Source organism: Excalfactoria chinensis, chromosome Z (assembly GCF_039878825.1).
Source record: "Excalfactoria chinensis isolate bCotChi1 chromosome Z, bCotChi1.hap2, whole genome shotgun sequence".
Classification (NCBI taxonomy): Eukaryota; Metazoa; Chordata; class Aves; order Galliformes; family Phasianidae; genus Excalfactoria; species Excalfactoria chinensis.
In genome coordinates, this window is record NC_092857.1 from 973,196 (window position 1) to 982,218 (window position 9,023).

The following is a 9,023-nucleotide window of genomic DNA, read 5'->3' on the forward strand; positions in this document are numbered from 1 at the left end:
TTAACGTAGGCAGAATTTTTGAACGTGGCCATAGCCTGAGATAGTTGGTAATTGGCTTGTCTGTGGTTACGTAGTAGATTAATCTGTCTTCACTTCTTGCACATCTTCATCTACAGGATAGGCATTTACCTCTGCGGTGACCATTCTGGACTCCTTGTATAATGAGCACGGTGAAGTGAGCAAGGGTCTTCTCATCTTAAGTGGATGCCTAAAATACATCAAAGTGTACCTTAGAAGTACCATTTTCCTCATATGAGTGGTAGAGAAAGCAAGGTCTGCAGCAGACATCTCTATCACGTGTGCCACCTTTTAATTTGACACTCACATCATACGGCTTGGTAGCTGATCTTCCTCTCTTCACCATCCTTCAGCACCATTACCTGTTTCTCTGTTGCTTCTTGCACTCTACAGCAGTAGGAAAGTGCTTCTCAACATCATCCGTATTTGTTCAAACACAAAACGAATCTTTTTAATCTGTTATATGAACCTTTAGATTATTTTAAAGCAGTCAGAGACATTCCAGCAACCATGCTTTTTTCACATACCAGCCTTCCAAAAGGGAATCTTAGTTTACAGATGCCTACATTTGAAGATGTTTCAAAGCATGCACGTCTCAATCACTCTCTGCCACTGGCTATAGTAATGACTGAACATGGTGTGAGTGGTCCCAATGAGCTTTGTATACATAGCTGTGCAAAAGCAGAACAGATATTGCTACGGTTATTTACAATTTTCTACAAGTAAAAAGAAAATCACAGACCTCATTTTTGTATGAGCATTTATCTCATGCCCCTTTCTGGCTTTTCTCACAGTGTAAAGTTTTTATCTACCCAGTACAAAAACAGAAACAACCCCCTAGGCATTAAATAATCAAAAAGCAATGCTTATAGCAGCACAGCTAAGGCTTTAAATGTTCAGAATAAGGACTGTTGTGAACAACCAGTTTTTCTCTACTTAACCCATACTCACTTCCATCAACTTTCTTAGCCCTGTTCTATCTTGAAGATGGATGTCTGTCAGTTTTTTAGGCCTGGCTTGTAACCATGGGTCTGTTTATAGAGAGACCTGGGCAGGCTGCGGGAATGGGCCAGCAGAATTTCCTGAAGTTCAACAAAGGGAAATGCAAAGTCCTTCACCTGGACTGGAACACATGCACCAGGGGAGGCTGGGGAGCAACCAGATGGAAGGCAGCCCTGTCCTGATGGACAACAAACTAGTCACAGAATAGCAATAGCTCTCTTGAAGCAAAGACATCCAACAGCACCCTAACAGAAGACCATTGCTAGCACGTCAGGGGACATGATTTTTCCTCTCTACCATCTAAATAATAACAATCTGTATTCTCTCCCTAGACCAAGCAGGGTAGTGCTCTTGCACTCTGTGGTTTGCACATCCTTCCTTACGCATAAGTTAGGTCACTAGCAGACTCCTTAAACACCAGAGGCGAAGAGTCCTTCAGACTAAACACTGTCAAAATACAGTTCTTAGCATTAAGTACAGCACTAACGCACTTACTTTCCAGCAACTTTCCGGCATCAATACCTAGTAGCCGCATAAAAAATACTGCAGACATGCTTCCAGTAAGATCTGTTGATATTATTTTTAAAAATTATTATTATTATTAGTAGTAGTAGTAGTTGCTGTTGACTCAAAGAAAGCAGTGAAAGAAAGCAGTGAACCCTAGTTGCATATTTGAGAAAACAAAATATTCCATGGTCTGAGGTCTGTTTTGGCCTTGAAACAAAGCAAAAGTTCCATCCCCCTGGGCAAGCCTGCTCTGGTGCTTGGAAAGGTTATAATGGTGCTAGAGAAGCTGACCAGAAGGAGAGTGTACTCCAGCCTCAGAGAAGTTTCTTAGTGCAAACTGCTGACAAAGCTGCATTTGGAATTATATGCTGGGCTACAAACTGGAGCAGCTGACGTGGCAGCACACAGCCCTCGCTGCTCCCTGCTGAGGCAGTAGTGATCACGGAAGGTCCAGAGGAAGCCTGTGATGATCATGAGTTGAAATGCTCCCCCAAGATTCCCCAGAGCTTACCTGCCATACCCTGCAGACTAAGAGACCCCACTGGCAGGGTCTGTTGCTCACCATAAAACCCATCGAAGTCTTTTTTGTAGGTGAGTTAATTGCCAGAGTGGGCTAACTGAAGGATCTTGATGCCTCCCTTCCTAGATCCCTCAAGCACTCTTTGTTTTGTTACTCTTTCTTTTTCGAACTAATTTGCTCCATTTTTGCTGCGGGGAACTGAAAAGCTTTTCCAGACCGAACTAAACTTAGACTGAAACTATTCTTATATGCTCACAGACCTTTTGTTAGGATCCTGAAATGGAATATGCCATAGGCTACAAGGCATTATTGTATGACTATTTTCTTTTTCTAAGCTGGAGATCAGAAGGATATAAAACAAAGAAATAAACAAGGAATGCAGATATCTTAAGAGCAGCTGGACACAATCTCAAGTGCTTAGGATATCCTTTTTTTTTCCCCCCCTCAAATTGATTATCTTATTTTCTGGTAGTGATGTCAATCCAAAGGTATGAGAGAATCAGTATTTTTAGAGGGAATCTCTTATTCATATACCTTCACTCCCCCGTTGGTTTTGCTGTGAGAGAAACCAGTCACAGCTTGCTGCAGCTTTGTAGCCAAGCACTTAAAAAGATTATTTATATGGAGCATGTTCTTCCTTTCTACGCTTCTCTGGTCTGATCTACACAAGGGGATAGCAGAGGATGTGACACTTTGCTGGTTCTTTTTCATGTCCTCACTGGGCTGAGGGAGAATGGTAACTGTGCATTTCCTTTGTCCCCAGGGAATCTGTGTCACCAGACCCCATGCTCTCCATTCATTTATTTATATATTTAGTCTCTTTTCTTATGGTAGCCACGAGGTTCCTGGAATGAGTGTGAAATTCTGGCCCACGCTCCTGAACCGACCCTTCTCCAAAGAAGGCAGTGGTACCAGGAAGCTCCCTGGCTTTTTCCTCATGTTGTATGGAGGATGTGAAGGCAGAGGGAAATCACTGAATGTCAGTGACCTTGTTTTCCATTCTCATAGTATGAATGCAGAAACTGAAAGGAGTGTAAAGTAGTTATACGTAACATAGTTATATATCTTGTATTTATCTGTATTTTAGATATCTCAAAATTCTGTGCTTCAGTGAAAATCAGAACTTTTGGGAGATGTGTTCAAAGTGCTCAGAAAGCGAGCGACCCCTTCAAGCTGCTCAGTGCTGAGCTCATAGAGTTCCTTCCTGCTAAGGAAACAAAAATGGTCGCTTAATTGTTAGAACTTCCTTCAGTGCTGTCTTGCAAATAACACAAGAATGTGAATTCGAACGCAGAACAGAAAGAAAATGAAAAAAGAAAATGGATAAATAAAAAATGAGGTCATGGCGTCGCCTCTCTAAAAAGTGCTGAGGGAGCCATTGCTTACCATGCCAGTGGCAAAGTTCTGAAACATGCTGTCTTGAATTCAGTGGGTGAGCACATCTGCGTGATGTGCTCCGTTTCTTACGACTCCATTTATCACACCGGTGAAAGAAAGGTGTGCTACCAGAAAAGAGAAGTAATGTTTTTACAGACCAACTGTTTTGTCTCCTCGAGGGCATGCAGAGCTAGTAAAGTCACTTCTTGCATGAAGAACATCTTAAAATCTACAGTTGTTTTAAAGAGATAATTAATATTTTGACCCTCTGTTGTTATTTCCTCACTTTCCCTGTGACAGCCTTGAGGATTCTCCTGTGTTGTTTCTTTTAGTCCAGGAATCCATGTATGAAGCGTGTTACTTGATTTCAATGACCGTGTTAATTATAGAAGACAAGCAGTTACTGAATTTTGCACCATAATTAATCAACCTGATATTTACTTACTACATTGTTCATACCAGATTAAGCTGTAGCTAGACAAGCAGGACAAGGAAAGTGAGTGACAGAAGCATTATCATGGCACACTGCCTCCTATTGGGAAAGTTCATCTTCCTTCTGAAAGAGACGCCTTCAGGGATCATGTAATTTGAATTCCCTGTGAATTTAGTGTCATCTTAGCTTGACCAGCTCTGGAAGAACATATTAACCTCCCCTTGTGATTTTCAGAAAACCATTCTAATTTAGCAAGTAATTAAGGGTCACATGTAGGATAAGGAGCTGGATAAGCTTGGATTACGCACAGGAAGCTTTGTCTCCAGGGCAACCCGAGCAGAGGGCTGCTGGAGCTGGGGTGGGAGGGCAGGCAGCTCTTCCACCCCGCGAATCAGTGCGAGAAGCAAATGCCTGCAGAACTGGCCATCACCGGGATGCTGGGCAGAAAGCTGGGCTCCAGCGGGAGCGTTCCGCAGAGCGAGGTCAAGAGAAGTCCAAAACAATGACGCCTGGCAAAGCCTGGGTTTTATTTTTTCTTTTAAGCTGAAATTGCTTCAGTCGTCATCGAGGGATTTTGCTGTGCACTCACTGTGAGGCTGCCAATGTCCATGTAGCTGCGGCTGCTAACGCATGCATCCGTGGGCCCTGCTGGGCCGGAGCAATGCCAGCTGGGCAGCCTGAGCTGCACACTGTGCTCGGGCATAACACTGTGCTCAGGGGGCTCTCCTCACACAGCAAGCATGGAGAGATAACATCACGGGCAAGGCCAGGAGATCCCAGCTGCTTGGCTTTCATTTTTCACTTGGGAGTTATGTACACATGAAACGCTTTCTCAGTTCATTTGTATCTTATTGATTTCTTCTTGATTTCTTCTTGATTTCAGAGATCTTATGATCTCTGAGAGAAACAATCATGGGTGTTTTGCACAACTTTTTTTACAACAAACAAGTGCTCCCTACTGTTTGCCTCCATCAGGTGACACTGTCATATGATGTACTTTAACAGTTGGGCACTCCTTGCATCAGGAAGGAAGGTACACTTAACTTGGAAATGCTCACCCACTGTAGATATGTTGTCTTCTCTCTGCTATTGTCATGTGTAACCTTTGCATAGAGGCAGGCTGTTCTGCATCAGACCACCATTAAGGGCATGGGGGAAATTTAGACACTCCACAATCTCTCATACATACTGTAGAACCTGCCATAAAAAGCCAGTTGTGCTGAAGGTAGTTGATAAAAAGGATAACAGTCTTTAACAAAAGCACTGGGTTCCAACAACTGCAGGTAGAACTCATGCAAAACACAACAGGGAACATTGCATTTGTTGCAACTGCTGGGTACCTAATGAGAATGCTGACAAGGCCACAGTACTTGCACAAGAGTGTTTGGGAGCAGCTTCCATGCCCTTAGTAGGACAGGTCACCCTCAGAATCCCTTCATTCCTGCCTGCTTCCTGTGATAAGCTTTGCTTTGCTTTATTCGTGTTTCACAGTTCCAACTGAAAGAATCACAATAGTGTCTTACTCATCAAGTGTTATTTTCCAGGAAGGTTAAAGTACTTGAGCAGTGTTGTGATACTTTCTTTGCAAGTGAAAATGCCCTACAGGCTGAGCCAGGGACAAAAAAAAAAGGACAAAGAAGGTTCTTTTTTTCTAGTTATTTTAAATGCAAAGAATAAAAAGTAACGGTAAAATACTTAGATAAAGAAGTTCATCTGGAAAACCCAACATTCACACTATGTTTTTGGATTCCCTGGCCTGGACTAACATCAAAGCCCCTGGAATAATGTAGGGTTCAAACATTATGGTGAAGCCATTTTGTTCCAGAAAGGGTTCAGTGTTGCTCTTGGCTGTGTGTCTCCCACACAGTGCTATGGTGCCTACCGCCCTATTGCATGTGACTGCTCAGTGAGCCTACAGGAAGCTGTCAGATGTGCCAAAAACCACTTGGGAGGCTCACCGGTATTATTTGTTCTTGGCGTGAAACAAATAAAAACATCCTGCCTGGCTGAATAGAATAGAGCTCAGGCTGCAACGTAATGTTGGTACTTATATTCTTATTCATATCGATGGTTTTAGGCAGTCTCAGAATCCCAGCCCCACTGGGACACTGAGATATCAGGAAAGCATTTAGCTTGACCTGATTCTCAGTTCAGCACCTGATCTGGCAGACTACCAGCCAAAACTTCACCAAGGGTAACAAACGAACTCTGGGGTTAACTGAGACGTTGCACAGATTAAGAGGTGGGAAACATGCAAACAAAGTTATGGTGAGGTTTTGTAGCTTCCACAACGGGTATCAGATACTCTTCAGCAAGCCTTTGACTTTCAGAATGATTGCAGGACTCTTTAGCACTTCTGTTGGGGAAAGACTTACTGTTAATGACACAGAATAATAATAATAATAATAATAAATAATAATAATAATAAATAAAAGTATATATTTATATATATATAATATTATATAATATATATATATATTATATTATATATACATATAAAAGTATATATATACTTTATATATATATATATAAGTAAGCAAATAATTTACACTGTTCAGAAATGTTTAGGTTCCTATTTACTCAGATTCTCACAATAAACAGTAGGCTGGTTAGTGAAGGTACAGAGATGAGGTAAAGGCAAAGCCTTTCCTTTCTCAGACATCAGCTCAGGGATGCTATCACAGATATAGAAAAAATAAAAGAGGAGACATCATTTACTAATTACTATTCCCAGACCAAGACTAACACCTAGGAATAATGCTTTGTCATCAACTATGACCTGCTTAGTAGAAGGGGCTAGATTTCAAAAAGATGCATAAATTGGGTGGCTAAATCCACGGGCACAAGAATTAATGAAGTGCCGAGGGCTTAACATGTTTCAAAAGTCAAATGACTTAACCTAAGTGTGGCCTAAAGCTGCAGAAACCCCATGGTGGTAATTAATTATAGTTTTAGCTTTCATAAACATCTGCTGGAAACTGGTGGGTGCATCTCACCGCACAAGAATCCTTTTTTGGTCACCAAGAGGCAACTGGAGTGGCACAACAGTTCAGCCCCTCTCATACCCTCCTACCTTTTGTGCTTTATTCAGTTTTAGGACTGCAAAGTAACAATATTCACCCAGCTCTTATGTCATTTTATTGAGCACTTTGAATACTGAGCAGAACTGATTTGGAAATGTCTGAACTGCTTTGAGCATCAGAAGTCATCAAATTTAGAATTTCCTAAAGCAAATGACCTGGAAGTGAATCACAAAAAAACACAGAAGCATCTCCAGCTTTGGACTTTTGGCTACTTGAGCTCGTGTGATCCTCATTGCAGCACAACAGGAACCACCCACTGCTCTCACTGCTGCTTCTATTCTGCTTAGTGAGTCCTTCTCACCTGCCAGGTGTCCGTCCCACACTATTTACCTCACCTCTGCTACGTTCCTGTTATCTCATTAATTTTACTTAACCTCTCTGCCTTCCCCATTGTATTTGTCTGCCTCCTGACAACGGGCCTTCCTTCAGCCGCTGGGCATGTTTTTAGTTACTTCATTGTTTCTCTAATGCACTACAGCTGTTAATTTGTAATGGATAAGATAATTTACGAAGTGATCAGTCCCTAAAGCATTACTTGTTGGATAGAGGACCATCCAAATCATTTTCAGCATAAGAATGTGCACTGCACACTTTTGCTCTTATGTGTGAGCAGGAAGATTCCTCAGCAGTGTTGGTACCCAAAGGGATAACTAGTCAGATAAAAGCTCTGTTCAATTTAGTTTCATTGAGACTACTGCCTGAAGCAGAAGCAACACTCGGAGTTCAGAGGAAAACATATACTCTTACCCTGAGACATGCTGACAGCATCCTGGTCACTGGACTGACTGATGGGATCCAGGGACCAAGAATATCAGGGCTCCCAGCAGCAGCAAGCCTCCTGATACAACACTGGGTCACTGCAGGAGGGTTCCAGAGCACATCCAGCTCTCCTTTCACCCACCCAGCTCTTCTCTGCTGCTTGCATTCCCTGCAGGCATTACTGATGGCAGTGGCTGTGGGGAAGTGTTTATTTTTCTATAGCAGGTGCTGTTGCCCTGTATTGGGAACATGAAAGGACAGCTGACAAATCCCCTCAGAGGTCAGAGACGAGAGCCTTCTCATCAGTTGGAGGCAGAAGCCACTGGTTTGGACTCTCATGCGATCTGACCCGAAAGTAACCCAAGCAACAGGTTTCAGCAGAAACAGAAAGACACCTCTGCTCTAGCAGGTGCAACATTCATGAGAAATGTGATTTTGCCTTTACCACGTGACATCTACTACATGCACTTTGCAACCACTAAACTGCTCACCACTTCCAGAGGAAAAGGCTTCCAGACCCAAACCCACCCCAAAGAGAGGTGGTTCAAGGCACTTTAGCCTCCTCCTTAGCAGAAGGTGAGATATGCCATCCTATAGGCTGAGGTATGAGGCTCCTACTTTTCTTGCTCCCCTGGTTGGTAGGGCTGCAATCATCCTCTGTATGTAACCCTAAGCTGTGGCTGATGAAGTGGCCCCCAGAGCAATGAAGCTACCACCTCATAGGGCTGGGAACACTAGGAGCTGGGGAAGTTCCCCAGCCTATTTGTCTTTGCTTCTTAAAAATAGGATCACCTTCAGAAAATGAAGGTGATTTCTATTTACGTTCGCCATGTTGTGCACCAATTTGTGGCCATGCTCATTAGGAAGGCAGGGGGTCTGGGAAGCACCTTGCCTAACGGCAGCAAGGCAAAAAGTGAACTGGAGGAGGAAATGGAAGGAAGGTAGAATATGTTTAAGGATTACATCTTGGCACGCACAGCATGTGATTTTACAACCCAAGTCACACTGGCTAGGGGTAAATCAGCAGCTATTAATCCCATGGGAAACAAAGGAAACCCAAGGTACTACCTCCTGCAAGGATTCTGTGAGAACTCAGCAGGTAACCGTGATGAGAGTGCAGATCTCTGCAGGCACAATTATACCTACCATGGAAAACACATGAAGACTTTTCAGTGCATAAATTGGAGGCAGGAGGAAGATAAGATATTTGTTCAATTAGACTGAAAGGGAACCGAAAGATTTTTTAGCTTTGCATCTTTTGGGGCCTCCTAAAGCAAAGTGCTCTGCCTTGCTGAGCTTCCATAAAGGGACAGCACCAGGAACA